The 17,416-nt window shown below is 41.6% G+C and overlaps 1 protein-coding gene across 3 annotated transcripts in view; it reads left to right on the top strand.

Annotated features, from left to right (window-relative positions):
- The first annotated feature begins 16,147 nt into the window (after nucleotides 1-16,147).
- Nucleotides 16,148-17,416, top strand: part of kcnd3 (potassium voltage-gated channel, Shal-related subfamily, member 3) — an 83,993-nt gene continuing 82,724 nt past the window's right edge. For all 3 annotated transcript variants that reach the window (XM_044048108.1, XM_044048107.1, XM_044048109.1), the window contains exon 1: nucleotides 16,148-16,467. The gene's annotated coding sequence lies outside the window, so the exon portion shown is untranslated. The remainder of the gene's footprint in view (nucleotides 16,468-17,416) is intronic.

Below are 17,416 nucleotides of genomic sequence, written 5' to 3'. Positions count from 1 at the left end.
AGTCCACGTGTCCGAATCCGAGTCTGAGTCCCAGTCCCAGTCCGTGTGTTCGAATCAGTCTCAGTCCAGAGGAGTCAGTCCCCGAGTCTGTGTCCTGAATCCGTGTCCGAATCCATGTCTGTGTGTCCCAAAGTGTGTCCGTCCGGTGTCCGTGTGTCTGAATCCATGTCCAAGTCCATGTCTGTGTGTCTGTGTGTCTGTGTGTCCGGTGTCCGATTGTCGATTGTCAAATGTGTCGATTGTCCCATGTCTGAACGAGTCCTTGTGTCCGTTGTCCGAAGTCCATGTTGTGTGTCCATATGTCTGTGTGTCCGATTGTCCGAGTCCATGTCTGTGTGTCCATGTGTCTGTGTGTCCGAGTCCGAGTCCATGTCCGTGTGTCTGAGTCCGTGCCCACGTCTTTCTCTGTGTTGACCCCTCGCTCGGTCAAACAGTCGTTTCCTCTTCTTCCTCCAACGACAGTTTTTCCTGCTTCATTTTTCCGGCTCGTTGTGATGAACGTCTGAAATAATGCTTTCACTGCGCTGATCTTAAAGATAGTGAAGCAATTCTTTCTTTCAAGATCTCCTGATTTTAAGGAATCCGGCTCCGTGAGCCTGGTTTTCTGCTCACAGACAGTAGGGGGCGATAGAGACACAACAAGACATTTAACCATTACCATGACTCTGAAAGTGTTAGAGGGTAAAATCCTGCAGAGTTCTCCTCTGAGAACATTTGAACTCACTGACTTTTCCAACAGGAAAGTGAAGTTTTTGACTCCATTGACAACTCCTCGTCCTCATCACTGTCTTGTGTCGTCTCGCTCGTGTCTGAACTCGTCCTCTTCCAATTTCAAAGCGGCGATTTCTTCTCTTCTTTGTCCGGCTTCCCCCTCAACTGCACTGACAGGAAGCTGAGCGTTTCACACCGAGGGAAACCTGGTTTGGTGATGTGTAGCGAGGTATAGAGTGAGGTGGTTTTGAGGTCCCACTGAGGAGATGGAGTCATTCTGAATGCCCTTGATTTGCTTGGATAGACGGAGGAGAGGAAAGTAGAGCTCTACAATCATCTGTAAACATAACAATGGACTTTTGAAGCGCGTGTCCTCTACACATGGTGTTTCTGCTTCCTACAAAATGATCGCTTTCATTATTTATCAGCGGGTGAGCAATTAACTATGACCTTATCAGAGATTCAGTTCATTCATTTGTTCTTCTCTGACTGACGGGCGGCCTGAGCTAATCCAACATATGCTCCATAATTGATATCACGCGTTGTATAATTCAAAACTTTCTGTAAACTTTTTACACGTTGAATTTAAATTGCAAAAATGATATTATAACTCTTGACAGAGGGCTAGAAATGACTTTTAATCACGCTTCGTGTCGCGAGTGATGAAATGAATGGAAAGGCAACATGCAAATATGAACGTGAAAGCCCCTCAGGACACAAACGTGCTGGTTACTTCAAAAATCAAATGTCTGGAGCGTAGAAAAAAATCAGGAGTGAACATTTATTTAATAGCCACCAGGGGGCGACTCCCAAAACAACATTGTCCTAATGAGTGAATGATTTCAATCACTAGTTTCAATCACTTTTATTCATTATGTTCCCATTTAGAGGAAAATACACAATAAAGTAAAATCACCATTCTGGAGGCTTTGAAATGGAGTTTTTGCTCTGGAGTTTGGCTGAATTTAAGGTTAAAGGGATTAAAAACATTCCATTTAATCTCAGCCTTTTCTGAATAGACATGGAAGACTGTGATACTTTGTAAATCACTCACTCTCCCACACCAAAGTCCACAGTGATTTTAACGTCACACACTCAGGAGCTGCTGATCCTGAATGAGTGCTTTACAGACGTCTGTCTCACAGAGAGATGAAGACGTGAACATGTGAAGATGAAATCTGTCTTTCTTTGAGTCCCTCCTTGTCACAGGTTGCCTGTCCTTTTGTCCTTTTGTCCTTCCGTCCCTTCAGCTCAGTGCAGTCCAGTGCCCTCAAACAACCACACTTCAAAAATAATTGTCTTTATTCTGAGAAGTTGAAAAGTCTTTCTTCACTAAAAAGGCTGTGAGAAAAACAAAGGGAGGTCCAGAGAAGACGAGTGCGTTGGTAATGAGACGTAATCTCATTTATTTTGTGATATATTTATACACGACGAGGTTTGCTTTGCTGAGCTGTCGTCGTCATTCTGCTGAATAGGCGCATTCCTGTCTCTAAATAAAGGAGCGTGATGCATTCAGGAGCCTCCACTAAAGCCTCATTACCATAAATAAGACAAGCAACAAAGATACTCAACTTTGCTTCAGAGCATTCTCAGACCGCTGCTGTTTGCTGAGTCAGCGCTTGGCCACGTTAGCTGTGTGATGGAGGGACGACGCCGCCTTTCACCATGTGGAAACATGCAGAACGAGGAAAAGGTCGAGGTCAGGATTTAAATGTGGGAGTTGTTCACTTATGTTCTCTCTTCAATGTCTGAAGTCACAACGAGGCAGCAATTATCTTATCTTAGCATTATTTCTTTCACATTATAGACGTCACCAATCACATCGCCCTACAGGCATCACATGACACATTTGTTTGCTCCGCCATGTTGGCAGGAAAAGTTTCTGACAGATTATAACTGAACCTTTTAATCCAAGGAAGTGTCCCGACGTCCTTCTGATAACAAGAGCACAAATATTCAACTTTCTCATCGAAACACGGTGTGTACGTGCTGCTAACCCTAATGTAGCATCATGCTAAGCACACACAACAGACATCAAAGCACTTTTCCTGACTCAGCTTAAGACGGAGGACAACTTGTAAGAGCGTCTCGGTCCATGATGGCGTCCTCTTTTATTGATGTGCAGCAGCTCTGCATCTGGACAAGTGATTGTCCTCAAAGTCAGTCTTTGTCTTTTGTCTTTGGTGAGACAGAGATTTCACAGACATCACGTCGTCATTTTCTCTCTCTTTCTTAACTTTACTCGCTCATTGTTCTGCACGGAATCTCACGTCAGCGGTGGAGAGAGAGACAGTGGACAGTGAGTCATGATGTCTCCACGTCTGTCCTGTGTCGGCCTCGACTACGTCCATCAAGCAACACAGGGCATCAAACAGTAGGTGGCGTTGTCACAATCACGGGAGACATTTACCTAAATATCAACTTCACTTCTCTACTGCACAACATTCAAGCACTTTCAAGGACCCATGTCTGTTGTCAAGTTTGTCCTTGACTGTTTGTCCCTGACTGTTTGTCCTTGACTGTTTGTCCTTGACTTTGTCCCTTTGTCCCGACTGTTTGTCCCGACTTTGTTGACTGTCCTTTGTCCTTGACTGTTTGTCCCTGACTGTTGGTACTTGACTGTCCTTGACTGTTTGTCCCTGACTGTTTGTCCTTGACTGTGTCCTGACTGTTTGACTGTCGACTGTTTGTCCTTTTGTCCTTGACTGAATGTTTGTCTAACTTTGTCCTTGACTGTCCTTGACTGTTTGTCTGTGACTGTTTGTCCCTGACTGTTTGTCCTGACTGTTTGTCCTTGACTGTCCTGACTGTCTGTCCTGACTGTCTTGACTGTCCTGACTGTTTGTCCCTGACTGTCCTTGACTGTTTGTCCTTGACTGTTTGTCCTTGACTGTCCTTGACTGTTTGTCCTTGACTGTTTGTCCTTGACTGTCCTTGACTGTCTGTCCCTGACTGTTTGTCCTTGACTGTCCTTGACTGTTTGTCCCTGAGAGTCTTGCGTCTTCACTTCCTGTAACAGAAACAGCTGCAGATTAGAGCAGCTGTTGTGTGACATCAGTTCTATAGATAGTATTCATTTATTTCCTCACTTTTTTCTGACGATGCATTTTTTTCGCACATATCCATATACAAATTTGACGACTTTATAAGTTTGTAACAAAACTATCTCTTCATGATAACAACAACAACATGTGTTTTCTGCTGCCACAAACACGGATGACGACGTTTACATCACCTCTGTAAAGATGACATATTTACATAAATCACTACAGCTGACAACAGAGATTCACTAACTAAACACAACAATAAGTTCAGTTTAAAAGACAAGAAATATAGTATAATTTACATCTTTTTCACAGTATGCATGAAATTAGTCAAATTAAATGCCAACATTCGGTTAAAATAAGTGGATTTTGTATAAGTGTTAGGGTAAGTACAGAGACAGAGACAGAAGAGTTTATAAGAAACTATAATTTATCGTTCACATCATTAACTCACGAGCCTGAAACATGTTTATTCACTCTGCTGCTGTAAACTCTGATGACATGTCGTGCGTTCCCGTCTACCTCGGGCAGCTCCTGTGCATGTTTCCCCGGTCATTATCTACACCGCGATTGATGCATTTTCTTCATCAAGCACGTCTTTATTGTGGATAATGAAAATGAATGAGATGAGAGCAGAGGGGACGAGCTGCTGCACTGGTTTACTCTGTTCTCTTAATTAGACCTCGTCCAAATCCCCGACGCTCCCGTCGGCAGAGTTTGACACGACCTGCTCTAATTGCGATCATGCACAGATGTGATAGTGTGCGTTTGCTGTAGGATAAGCAGATTAGGATGTTCGCCACGCACACATCTCAGCCCGGGGGACACGGTGCAGTGGGAACGGCAGGAAATGTAGGAGGAAGTTGCTGGAGAGGATGAAGTGTGCGCGGGCAGTTAAGTGATGCAGCATCGATGGAATATTGAACCAGGTTTCCCCGGTGAGATTGCCGGACTGTTGTGATTGCCTTGAACTCTGAATTCACAAACACAACTCCTGAATAACACATTAGTAAAAATGCACCGCAGCTGGCCGACTGATCGACGGCATTCTCACGTCTGAGGGTTTAGAGACTGCAGCAGTGAAAGGGTTATGTACTTAAATCCATTCATCCATTCATACATCCTCTCCTCTGACAGAGCGATGTAAGGTGCTACAAATAGAATCATTCCCCACTGAACCACGCTGACCTGGACACACCTGAGAAAAGCCTCAGCCAATCAGCAGACAGGACACATGTCACACAGATGGCCAGACACCAGAAGAAATAGGTCACATGCAACAAAGTCCCACTTCCACTGCGTTTGTCCTCAGTGGGAACGGATAGAACCTGCATTTATTGTGTTCCGTGACAGAAATCGACGTCTTTTATTAGATCCACTTCAGATCAGCACACAACAGAAACACAACACACGGATAAACAAGTCGTTTTCCGTGCGACCTTCAGACAGCAATCTGAAATCCTTCAGTTTTAAAGTGTCACGCAGCAGGCTCAGGAAGCCAGGTCGCACTCTCAGATCAAAGACGACACACACACAAACAAAGACTGGCAATGAAGACATTATGATTACATGAGGGTGAAAGTGTGAAGGCACGAGTGAAACTCTTTAGATGTTCTGTGTCACACATTAACCCATTCATCAGTGTGAAGAAGACAAAAACCTGACACACATCTCCTTTTCTGCCTTGCTTTCTCCCTCTACATTCCCAGCAACATACCGACCTTCTTAGCTTAGCTTAGCTACAGTAGCTTCCTGCCTAAATGAAAACTATGACTAAGTGAAACTTGCATGCGCTCAACTGTTGTAACTGCAGTGAAGTCAGAAATAGAATCATGTATTCATCAGTTCATGGTCCACTGTCATGTATTCATCTGTTCATGGTTCACTCAGTCATGTATTCATCAGTTCATGGTCTACTGTCATGTATTCATCTGTTCATGGTTCACTCAGTCATGTATTCATCAGTCTATGGTTCACTCAGTCATGTATTCATCAGTCCATGGTTCACTCAGTCTCATGGTCTATTCATCACTCAGTCATGGGTCTATGGTTCACTCAGTCATTCATCAGTCATGGTTCGTCATTCATCAGTCCATGGTTCACTCAGTCATGTATTCATCAGTCTATGGTTCACTCAGTCATGTATTCATCAGTCTATGGTTCACTCAGTCATGTATTCATCAGTCCATGGTTCACTCAGTCATGTATTCATCAGTCCATGGTTCACTGAGTCATGTATTCATCAGTCCATGGTTCACTATCATGTATTCAGTCCATGGTTCACCAGTCATGTATTCATCAGTCTATGGTTCACTCAGTCATGTATTCATCAGTCCATGGTTCACTCAGTCATGTATTCATCAGTCCATGGTTCACTCAGTCATGTATTCATCAGTCCATGGTTCACTATCATGTATTCAGCAGTCCATGGTTCACTCAGTCATGTATTCATCAGTCTATGGTTCACCCAGTCATGTATTCATCAGTCCATGGTTCACTCAGTCATGTATTCAGCAGTCCATGGTTCACTCAGTCATGTATTCATCAGTCCATGGTTCACTCAGTCATGTATTCATCAGTCTATGGTTCACTCATGTATTCATCAGTCCATGGTTCACTCAGTCATGTATTCATCAGTCCATGGTTCACTCAGTCATGTATTCAGCAGTCCATGGTTCACTCAGTCATGTATTCATCAGTCCATGGTTCACTCAGTCATGTATTCATCAGTCTATGGTTCACTCAGTCATGTATTCATCAGTCCATGGTTCACTCAGTCATGTATTCATCAGTCCATGGTTCACTCAGTTATGTTTTCATCAGTTCATGGTTCACTCAGTCATGTATTCATCAGTCTATGGTTCCCTCAGTCATGTATTCATCAGTTCATGGTTCACTCAGTCATACATAAAGACAGTGTCACACAATCTGAGAATTTAAATAAAACTGTTGTGAATACAAAATCCCACGTTAGGACAAACAAACACACACACATGAATAATTCATGTGTTCTCTGCTGTATATAACACACAACTGTAGAAGTGCCCACACACACACAAACACAAATATATTCATGCCATCATTACAGTGCTCATATGTTATACACACACACACACAGGAAACAGATGTCATTTAGTCCAGTGTTGCCATGGATACTGCTCCAGCATTGGCCTAAAAGTGATGGGTGTGATGAGAGTGAGCGTTGCTGTGTCTGCTGCTGTTTTCTCTGACATCATCATCATCATCATCATCATCATCAGAGACGACGACGTTCACTCCAGCTTCTTAAAGTCACTCCTCACGCGGCTTCATCCCAGCGCAGCATTTTAATTTGAAAGGGATTGTCACAAAGACACAGAAGCTACTTCCTACTGATAAAAGATATTTATTTATTTTTGATGAACCAGGTAAATCTCTTTTCCAAAGGTGACAGACCATACATTTATGTAACAGTGTATAAAGTTCATTCACTTACAAACCTGTTCACTGGTTCCAGTTCGCATTTATCATGCGTTTTACAACCAGTTTTCGGGTTTTGCAGACGAGACTGCGCAGACTTTAAAAAGTCAAAGGCCTGACTAACAGGTGACAAACCATAATAAAAATGATCAAATCCATTGGACAAGTTCCAAAGGTTCCATTTGAACTCTGATCAACTCCTGTGTTGCTGCCTTGTTTTCATCCTACTTATCTGGATTATATCTATTCCCAGTGTTTGACCTGTGCTTATCGAGTTTCCAGACGTGTTCTTTGGTTCTCACAGACCAGAGTAGCTGGTTTGACACGCGTGTGACGGTTGTCCTGACGACAGCAGCATGTTGGACGAGAGTCTCAGCGAGGTGCGAGTGAAGCAGAGGTTTCTTAACTGTCCTTCATCGTCCACTTGAACTTTTCTTCTCCCCGTTTTTTTCAGAGATAAGAGACAGTTTCCTGATGTCCTGTCCATACTGACGAGCTGTGCAAACTAAATGCTGTTTTCACTCCTGAATGAATTATTATTTGTAAAGTGACGTAGTGTCACGCGGTGGTGAAGTGAGACATCTGGTTGTTCGCAGTTTGAGATTATCTCTAAAAAAATGATGTCATGTTTTCAACTTTTCCTCCATCTAATGAAATAATTAACAATAATTACACAAAACTCACAAAACACAAATAAACATTGATTAAACGTGTAAAACAAATGAATTGTTACTGAATGAATTATACTTCACTAAACTTCATTCTAGTAATAAAAATGTATTGTATTTTACTTGATATTTAGTTTCCCTGGTAACCCAGACACAGCTATATTATAACAATTCTAACCATAATTGTATTCATAAGTTCTCACTAAACTTTGTTGTGGACAGGCTTTTATTGTGAAGAAACTTTAATAAATGAGACGTTTAATTTGACAGGAAACATTCGTAGCTTCCTGTTGAATGTTTCTGTTTAGTATTTTTCTTTCCCCTGAGACGAGGCAGCAGACAGACCTGCCCTGATGAGAGCTCTGCTCCTTTATTAACCTGCAGTGATTGCTCTCATCGTAATCAGCCGACAAGATTCTAATGAAAAACAAAACAAACGCCCTCGAAAAGGAGATTAAAATAATCTGAGAGTTTCTCAGACCAAAGATGTGTGCGCTGCCTCACGTCGTTGTTCACGTCGTTGTTCACGTCGTTGTTCACGTCGTCGTTCACGACGTGTTGGATGTGATTGGCATGAGACGTCCCACTTATCGGAAGTCGTTGAACTGTGAAACGTCGGCGTTCTTTAAACACTTACATGAGTGTGTGTGTGTTCAAAACGAACTGTCAATCAAACTGAATGGCAGGACAGGGTTTTTGCCACACGAGGCAGCGTTCACCAGCAGCTGCTCTGTCCCTGTGACACTTTCTTTATGGACTTTGGTTTGGAAAAGTGAGAGAAAATGAAACACAGAGATTTAGTGACTCATCTATCAGGTTCATCTGGATCCCAAACCAGGTCAAAGGTCAAAGGTCAAAATCTTTCACATTTAAGATCCACACAGCTTTTAAAGAGTTAAGGGTGAAAAAAACTGTGTCTGTTCAGTTGAGGCCTTGTAAAGTAAAGTGTGTGTGTGTGTGTATGTGTGTGTGTGTGTGTGTGTGTGTGTGTGTGTGTGTGTGTGAGTGGAAAAGTGTGTCTGCTCAGTGTAAACGTGCCGTAGCTCAGTGACACTGAAGCAGAGCGAGGTTTTGAATATTTCACTTGTGTTATTATTGTTATCTGTTGTGTTGTTGTTGTTGTTGTTGTACTTTTATCATCAGTGTTGTAATGTAACAAAGTACAAATCATTTTCACGTATCTGTACTTCCTTATTTATATTTACTTTTAACCACCTTAGTTACTACAAAATAAAAGTTCAGTACAAACATAATGCCTGTTTGTTGTCGCTAGTTGTTTTTTAGCGGCACCAGCTCAGTTGTTAGCCACTCAGTTGTTAGCCACTCAGCTGTTAGCCACTCAGTTGTTAGCCGCTCAGTTGTTAGCCACCCAGCTGTTAACAACTCTGCTGTTAGCTCCTCAGTTGTTAGCCGCTCAGCTGTTAGCCGCTAAGCTGTAGCCGCTAAGCTGTGGACTTAAAACACAGCAGCGGTACGTTGTTTACCGTGTCAGACACCGAGGCTCTGGTCTCCGGGTCTCTGGTCTCTGGTCTCTTTCTGTTGCACATGCCGGACGCTGAGTTTCAGCTGTCAGCTGAGCGGCTAACCGGTGATATACCGGTCTCCAAGTTGAATTCAAACACAGTGTGATGTTGAGAAGCTCCACAGACACAGAGAGTTTGTCACATTCACGACTGAAGGTTCATTTTAATGTTGGTAGAAGTTGTTCACCTGTACCTATTATTATGATTTTATTGTTAAGAAGCCATTAACACTTTTACTGCTAATACTTTAGTACATCTTATGTCAGAAAATGACTTTTGATACTTAAGTACAGTAAATGTCAGGTACTTTAAGACTTTTACGCAAGTAATATTCTAAAAGTTACTTGAAAAAGGTTAAAAGAAAAGTCGCTCACTGTCTGAAAACTACTGGATCAAAAGGTGAGGGCGGGGTTTACATTTGATTCAAAGACATGAGCTCATACAAATCTGTGGTTTTTCACAAACACGTTTGATTCTGGAGACAAAACACTCATGTTTTAAAATAACATCCATTTCCATTATAATACACTCATCACCCTCTCATAGGAGGCACATGATGCTCGGTGAGCTCCAGAATCAATTAAAACGCTCTTGTTCACCACGTCAGCATTTATTGACTCCACAGTTTAAATCACATCATGTTTCTGAAGCAGTGACAGAGTTGATTCTCCTGCTGTGTTCGTCAACAAGACATTCACAAACCTGTCCATTCTGCTGCTGATTAAACTGGGTTCACATGAGTGACCTTCACTAAAAAGCAGAAGAGGGATTTTAAAAACACGTGGAAAATTTGCTTTTTAATGTGTATTCAAAGTGATAGTTCTGGGATTTTTGAAGCTGCTCACACATCTGCAAACTGTGAAGTCGCAGATGTGTGAGTCATGAAGTTTGTGTTGCTTTGTGATCCGCTCACTCTCCCGCACCAAAGTCCATGGAGAAAATCAGTGATTTTACATCACACACACACACATAGGAGTTGTTGATCCACTGCCGCCTCCATCACTCAGATCAAATGTGTTGTTTTTGTATCAGTGACACAGACTCGCCACACGAGGCAGCAGAGGAAAATCACTGAGGTGTGGGAGAGTGAGTGGTTCACAAAGAGACACGAACGTCCGTTTCCTGAAGGAAAAGTCTTTAAAACGTGAGATAAAGACGTCATTCTTAGGAAAGGAGACACCTTTTTTTATGAAGCAGCTAAAAATGAATGTTTCACTTCCTCACAAACACACACACAAGAGTGTGTGTGTGTGTGTGTGCAGGCATGCGTGTGCAGGTATTACTAATGTTGTGGGGACCTAAAACTGTTTACACAGTCACATTATGGGGACTTGTCTTCCTTGTGGGGACACAGATCAAGTCCCCACAACGTAAATGACTACATTTTAAGGTGAAGATATGCTGTTAAGGTTAGGTTGAGGTTAGGGTTAAGGTTAGGGTCAGGATTAGGATTAGGCCAGTAGTAATTGTGGTTAAGGTTAGAGTAAGTCTCCAGGAAATGAATGTCAGTCAATGCAATGTCCCCTCAAGTCATGAATGTTGAACGTGTGTGTGTGTGTGTGTGGGGGGAAAGTCAGTCACCTGTAGAATAACAAACCTCTGACTGCTGTGGCCTGAGGAGCAGAGTGATGAAAGACTCAGCATCAGCTCTTATATAATACAGACATGAACCCAGTGGAGGTAAATCTGTCCTGATATCATGAATTTCTTCGGCACGTTCATTAAATGTGTGTTTGAGCTCGTGCTCATGTTGAGCAGAGCTTCATGGTTGTGAGACGTCTTCAGTCCAGGACTGGTCCCTGCTATAGTTCTGTGAAGACCAGCTCATCCTCGTATTCTCAGATTTGGAGTTTGATTTTGTCTTGACTCTTGATATTTGTTTTCTGATTAAAGACTCATTGATTGTCTCATCTGTGACCTGACTGTTATTAGTTTAATGTAGAATTAAGTTTGGGTTCGACTGATCCGACTTTGTCTTGAATTAAAAGAATGAAATAGGAGGTAACATTGTCTCGACTGGTGTCTTCTAGACTCGTTGAAGTGACCAAACTTTCCCTTGAGTCACTGAGCTTTGAGCTGAACTGAGCCAACGTTGTCTTGAGGTTTGAGGTTCACTTCCCTAACTTTGACTTTGGAGACTTGCATTTGAAGTCTTCAATCTTCAATCTTCAATCTTCAATCTTAACTGTGAAGATTTGAAGTTGTGTAGTCGTAACTCAACTGTCTTTGGAGACTCTGGAGATCACAACATGACTTTAATGGACCCGACTTTGTCTTGACTTTGGAAACTTGAGTTTGAGGTTAAGTGGCTCAACTTTGACTAAACTCTTGACTCCTTTGGCGGTTTTAGTGAATCAGCTACGACGCTACTTTCCAAACATATGCTGCTCCCCTGGTTTCCCGATGAGAACCCGCTCAGTTTGGCATCAGCCGACAAAAAGCGTGACATTCTCTGGGTTTGGAACGGGTGCAGGATCTGCTGTCTTCATCTGTTTGTGTGCTGGGACGCAGCCCAGCCTCCACCGGCCGTCTACACCGACAGTCTCGCTGAACAGTAGACAAACAGGCTGCCAAGTCACCGAGGCTAAACTCCAGCAGAGCCAGAGCCAGAATCCCCACAGGAAGAGTTCAGGATCCTGACGGGGATTAGACAAACTAATAATTCTGATCACTTAGCAAACAAACACATGCAGATGTCTGGAGAAGTAAAGTTTTTCATTTGAATATGTGTGTGTGTGTGTGTGTGTTGGATCCATCGTGGACATGAACTCACAGAGGAAGTAAAGAGCTGCTTTAACACATCGTGGTTGGAAAATGACTTTTGTGACGCGTTAGCTTCTTATTCTTTCTTTACCGCAAAATCAGAACAAATATGTTCTAGCGTTCTAGTATTATGACATTATTACAGTGTATTCTAAAGCCATGTCAAGTCATTTTCTATTGATACATTTTGAGAAATAAATTAGAAACGTCGAGATTAAGTCGACATGTTAGTCATTTCCCTCTCAGACGCTTTGACAGGTGTCGTTGCCACGTCGTCAAAGACTTTTCCATTTCTTCAGATCGACAGTAGACACATGCTAAGCATTAGCACTAAGCGAAGTGAAAGTCTGCGCTCCACAGAATCTTAATATCAGCGTCTTTTCGCATAATTACAGCGAGCAGGTGACCATGAAACGTTATTCATCACTGACTGGACAAAAAAAGAAGCCTCTGTTCAGTGTCACTCTGTGTGTATATGCATATTTTTTTGGACATAAATGAAGTTTGACACGTTGTCAACAACCAACGAGCATTGAAAAGACTCATCATGTGACATGTTTTTGCCAAAATCACCGGCACCAACGCCCGAGCCGCTGGATCTCCTCCATTGTTGTGTTGTGTTGTGTTGGACTTCGCGGTTCGTTGTCGTCATTTCAAGAAGAAGGAGAAACAAAAGTCTGTTTCCCGCGCTCATGAAAAGCAGCAGGGGGCAGTAAAGGGATGACGACTGCTCCTGTGACGTTTCGTTCAATCTGTGAGGATTTTAATTGCACAGTGACCTCAGCGGCGCCGGTGTCGTTCATTTCTCAGGATCTTTTCCTGCCAACATGGCGATGTAAACAAACTGTGAGGCCACAGAGACTTCACAGCGGTTTCCTGCTCCTGCTTCTCATCATCTCACACAGAGATTTGCTCTGAGAGCTTTTCCACTGCAGCTTTTTTTTTGTTCTGCTATGCAGTCGATGTAGAGACGATGACCAGAGTCTGAAGAGCGTTACACTGCAGCTCAGCACAATGTGATTTTAAACCTGTTTTTTTATCGATTTCTGTGCGGGTGAATGGAGATCGCCTGAGCTGATGTTTTCCATTATTTATGTGTGATATCTTTATTGTACGGTGGTGTGTTTCTGTTCGAGTGGAATCACAAAGAACTTCTCTGGAGAACCAAGAACCAAGTGTGAACCAGAGTAGAACCAACACAGAGTCATTTACACTGACTTGCACTGATTTTTGATCAATTGACCACATCTGTGTGTCGCCCACTGGTGGCCATTCAAGAGAAATCTCTTTTCACACTTAATTTTCTGGACTCAGCCACGACATCCACGTTTTCATATAAACTGTCTACATGAGCGAGTGTTGTTCGTGATATTATGGGATGTTTTGCTGCTACGCTCGATCATTTATCTTTGAATATTTCATGTGGTAATTCAGTGACCTGAGAGTGGACTTTAAATAGTCATGAGTGTGGAAATGTTGTATAATTTAAGAGTGTTGTGTTAATTACAGATCGCGATCGCGGCTTTTGTTTTCCTCCAACTTTAAAGGCTCAGACTCTGAAAGCATCAGCGGGGGCGAGACTGTGTTTAAGTTACGATCAAAATAAGCCTTTAATGGGATTTCCTGACTCGCTACGGAACAGAAATTTGAAATACTTTCTCGACAAAGATTTGAAATGTAAAATGTAAACGGTGCTCCTGGGTTTTTTTTAGCTACACTCCTGCAGGAATATAACCTGAGCATAACGTCAGTGAGATCTACCTGAACAACAATAACAACAATAATAATAATAATAATAATGGTAATAATGATGATAAGATATGACGTTAGCAGCAGAAACAAACAAACAAACAAATGTATTTATTTCTCGTCTAAAGGAGCTTAAATGAAACTGAAATTGCATTTATTTGTTATTGTTAGTGTGATTATTTTCCATGAGTGACTCACTAATCCTGTTTGGATTACATTATACATTATTCATTGATCCCACACCGAGCACATTCCCTTATTACTGCAGAAAGAAAACCCCAAAAAGGTCAGGAGTCAACGAGCAACAAGTAAAAAAAAATTAAGCAATAAAGTAAGATAAAATACAGCAATATAAAAATAGTATAACATGTCAGAAAATAAAAACAGATATCAGTTAGATTTCAGTTAGATATCGGTTAGACATCAGATATCAGTTAGATATCAGTCAGATATCAGTTAGATATCGGATAGACATCAGATATCAGTTAGATATCAGTCAGATATCAGTTAGATGTCAGTTAGATACCAGTTAGACATCAGATATCAGTTAGATATCAGACTTATATAAGACTTATATCAGTTAGATGTCAGTTAGATATCAGTTAGATATCAGACTGATATCAGTCAGATATCAGTTAGATGTCAGTTAGATATCAGTCAGATATCAGTTGGATATCAGACTGATATCAGTTAGATCTCAGTTAACTGTCAGAATGATATCAGTCAGATATCAGTTAGATATCAGACTAATATCAGTTAGATATGTCAGATATCAGACTGATATCAGTTAGATGTCAGTTAGATGTCAGTCAGCTATCAGTTGGATATCAGTTAGATCTCAGTTAACTGTCAGACTGATATCAGTCAGATATCAGTTAGATGTCAGTCAGCTATCAGTTGGATATCAGTTAGATCTCAGTTAACTGTCAGACTGATATCAGTCAGATATCAGTTAGATATCAGTTAGATGTCAGACTTATATCAGTTAGATGTCAGTCAGATATCAGTTGGATATCAGACTGATATCAGTTAGATCTCAGTTAACTGTCAGAATGATATCAGTCAGATATCAGTTAGATATCAGACTAATATCAGTTAGATATGTCAGATATCAGTCAGACATCAGTTAGATGTCAGACTTATATCAGTTAGATGTCAGTTAGATATCGGTTAGACATCAGATATCAGTTAGTTATCAGACTTATATCAGACTTATATCAGTTAGATATCAGACTGATATCAGTTAGATATCAGTCAGATGTCAGTTAGATGTCAGTCAGATGTCAGTTAGATGTCAGTTAGATATCAGACTGATATCAGTTAGATGTCAGTTAGATATCAGTCAGATATCAGTTGGATATCAGACTGATATCAGTTGGATATCAGACTGATATCAGTTAGATCTCAGTTAACTGTCAGAATGATATCAGTCAGATATCAGTCAGATATCAGTTAAATATCAGTTAGATGTCAGTTAGATATCGGTTAGACATCAGATATCAGTTAGATATCATTCAGATATCAGTTAGATGTCAGACTTATATCAGTTAGATGTCAGTTAGATATCGGTTAGACATCAGATATCAGTTAGATATCAGACTTATATCAGACTTATATCAGTTAGATATCAGACTGATATCAGTTAGATATCAGTCAGATGTCAGTTAGATATCAGACTGATATCAGTTAGATATCAGTTAGATCTCAGTTAACTGTCAGAATGTTATCAGTCAGATATCAGTTAGATATCAGACTAATATCAGTTAGATATCAGTCCGATATCAGTTAGATGTCAGTTAGATGTCAGATGTCAGTCAGATGTCAGTCAGATATCAGTTGGATATCAGTTAGATCTCAGTCAGATGTCAGTTAGATATCGTGATGTATTGATATATGATTGTCGGGCAATATATTGATTATGACAGAGTTGTTGTGTTGTGATATTATTGGTATCTTATCGTGAGGTTACACACATACATATATATAACTATATATTTACATATATCTATATTTATGTATACAATTATGTTTTATTTTGACACTTGCTTTGAAAATGTAAACGTATCCCATGACAATAAGGCTCTTTTGAAATTAATTGAGAGAGAGAGAGAGAGAGAGAGAGTGAGGGGGGGAGAGAGAGAGGGAGGGAGGGAGAGAGCAGCTCCTCCTCCTCCTCTTCCTCCTCCTTCCTCTCGTCTCCAGTCATTTCTAACACGCTGAGGACAGAAGACACACACACACACGCGCGCGCCCTCTGTTCCTCCCCATCATGGAAACTGTGTTCCGTTTCTCTGCGTCTCTCCGGTACTTTTCCGTTTCTCTGCGTCTCTCCGGTACTTTTCCGTTTGCCGTCCTGAGCCGCTGCCGCTGCTGCTGCTGCTGCCGGTGAAAAGAACTTCTGTCCTCGGGTGAATGTGTCCTGTTTTCCCTCCTCTTTCATCTTCTTGTGCTGCTGTTACAAAGAAGCAAACCTGCGCCGTGTGAGCAAACTGCTGCTGCGCGAGCTTTTTCTATTTTTGATGTATTGTTTGGATGGATCGTTTCGAATCGGTGAGTGTGAAACAAAGAGACAAATGTGAAATAATGTCTGAATCCACCTGTTCATGTTTGTAATGAGAGAAATGTTTGACTGTCATGAATCTGCACGTTCACTTCATAGAAACTCAACAGGTTCATATGAACATCCGTCAATAACCTTGTGCTCGTTTTATTTTGAAAAGCTTACAAACAACGAGTTTTATTTTTGTTCTCCTCTGCTTTTTTAAATCATTAAAAAAGACAAATGCAGTGAAGTGGATTTTTTTTCACTGCAGCTGAGAAAGAAGAGCGTTTTTTTTTTACACGCTGCTGTGATCACATTAAATCACTAATCTAATCTAAACACGCTTTATGTTGTAAAGTAAACGTTTTTGTCTGTCTTCGTGGTTGCGTCAGTTCCAGGCCCGGTTCTGGATCACTTTAGCTGGAGGTGTTGACGGTGCATTCCCTATGTGCTATAATATCTGAGACTATAGTTGTGGTTCTCAAACAAGGGTTTGGGGGACCCTGCAGAGTCCAAAGCCTTATCCACATGGGAACAGAACTTTCCCCGTACGATGTTTTTGTCCCTAAAACTTTACTTTTTTAAGCGTCTTTTCATTAATGCGCTGCTAAACATGTCAGGCCTGTATGTGGCGCTGTAACCACAGGACCACACCAAAACCAGAGAAGAAGACGTGAACCATGAGACAAGACCAACTTGTCCACAAACACTAGGACCATGCTTTCAGACGGACGAGGTTCTGGCTCTGGCTCTGTTCTAAAGCCTCAGAACCATGGATAAGAAACACCCACTGATGATGTCACAATTTTGAACCGCTGGCCGGTTCAAAATTAGGTTTGGGAACCGGAATCGGCACAGAGTCGTGCCGGTGTGAAAGGGCTAAAAGTGTGTTACGCGAGTTTCCTCTGGAGGTAAATCAGTGTGTGGGGAAGAGGAGGAAGAGGAGAGAATAAATCT

This window comes from Solea senegalensis, linkage group LG16 (assembly GCF_019176455.1).
Source record: "Solea senegalensis isolate Sse05_10M linkage group LG16, IFAPA_SoseM_1, whole genome shotgun sequence".
Classification (NCBI taxonomy): domain Eukaryota; kingdom Metazoa; phylum Chordata; class Actinopteri; order Pleuronectiformes; family Soleidae; genus Solea; species Solea senegalensis.
This window is presented reverse-complemented; position numbering and strand designations above follow the sequence as displayed.